At 35.9% G+C, this 1,450-nt stretch overlaps 1 protein-coding gene and 1 long non-coding RNA gene across 2 annotated transcripts in view; one reads left to right on the forward strand and one right to left on the reverse strand.

The window, feature by feature from the left end:
- LOC107745638 (rho GTPase-activating protein 23-like) overlaps positions 1-1,450 on the reverse strand; it is a 43,550-nt gene that overhangs the window by 35,346 nt on the left and 6,754 nt on the right. The window lies entirely within an intron of this gene.
- Positions 1-1,450, forward strand: part of LOC107745636 (uncharacterized) — a 13,824-nt gene that overhangs the window by 9,473 nt on the left and 2,901 nt on the right. The window contains exons 3-4 of the long non-coding RNA XR_001640617.1: positions 990-1,072; positions 1,231-1,285. This is a non-coding gene — a long non-coding RNA (uncharacterized LOC107745636). The remainder of the gene's footprint in view (positions 1-989; positions 1,073-1,230; positions 1,286-1,450) is intronic.

Raw genomic sequence — 1,450 nt, forward strand, 5'->3', positions numbered from 1 at the left:
AAACAAAAAAACAGGCTAAATTTGACAGTCACAAGTTTGAGTGTGTGAACATGTCATACTGTTTACTGGAGACCGAATAGTGAAATGTCCCTTATATAAAGTACTGTTACTATAGTTACTATACTGTACTACACTGTGTAAGCAGTGTAAAACCCTGTCGGTGATTCTTTCAGCTCTCTCTCCAGTGCTAGGATGCATTTTTAAAGCAGTCACCTGTGCTCCTGTTTATACTATCCTGAGATTCTGACTGGTGGTGTGTAATGAGTTTTGCTACTGAATGCTTGCTTATGGATAATTGTGTGTTGTTTGAGTTCACACTGTGACAGTAGAGTTAATTATATAATGTGTTTTATGAATGAGAACATAAAATATCTGTAAAATGAGGCCAACTTTGGAGAAATCATTAAAAAATTGGAATGTGTGTGAGTATTTATGCATGCCAGTATAATATATAGCCTAGAATATTATAATTTCTAAACTACTAAATTAATTAGTAAAACATGATTGAAGTGTTTACTCATGGTCCATTGCTTACATTTATGAATGCATCTTTAATTTAGAATTTGGTCTTTGGATTTAACTGTTAATGCATTAAGCCATTTTTCAATTTTGTTTTCTTGGACAAAACTCTTAAACTCATAAAAATGTTGTCTTTCCATTTGGATTATACTGCCATTATCTTATACAGTATATGGCGCTTACAAGAAAGCTGTGAATTGGTGGTTCCTGGTTGTTGTTTTACAAGTTATAAGCACTTTTTCTAAAGAACATTGTAAGTTCATTGATTAGCTAATATTGCAGTGTAATTTTAATTTTACTCCTCATTTTCGTCAACATTCTGAAGATTGTGGAATATTCTGGGATTTGGAGGTGCTAAAATGTTATAACAGGTTTTTTCTTTTTGCTTAAAACAAAACAAAAAACACTAATCTATAGCACTTAAGACATTTGACAAAGTGACTGCATCTGGTCTGTGCTCTCGTTGTTAGGAGAGCGGCTGCGTGTGCAGCCTTGTCTGGTGTCTTGCTGCGCTGTTCGGCTGATGAATGTGACCGCATCGGTCCTCCTCCAGGTATGTGTTTGTTTGTTTGTTTTTTATTATACGTTTATCAGTCGTGGAAGGGATGCGAATCTCAATTTGTGTTGTTTCAGTTAATGTTTTGTGTACGGGCGTCGGCTGTTGCATATAGGCTGTGTATTTAATCATTTGGCTTCATCCTTTTCCCGCAGCGATCGTTTGGGTGGATAATATCCCCGCAGTGGCGTCACCGCTGTCTCATTCCAGGTCGAACTTCATTGAGTCCGTGTGTGCATCAGTGGTGGACAGTAACGGAGTAGTTTTATTTCGTGTACTTAAGTACATTTTTCAAGTATCTGTACTTTACTGGAGTAGTTTTATTTTGAGTAACTTTTACTTTTATTACAATATACCACAAAGCATAAGATCGTA

Source organism: Sinocyclocheilus rhinocerous, unplaced genomic scaffold, assembly GCF_001515625.1.
Source record: "Sinocyclocheilus rhinocerous isolate Xijiao unplaced genomic scaffold, SAMN03320098_v1.1 scaffold1972, whole genome shotgun sequence".
Taxonomy (NCBI): Eukaryota; Metazoa; Chordata; class Actinopteri; order Cypriniformes; family Cyprinidae; genus Sinocyclocheilus; species Sinocyclocheilus rhinocerous.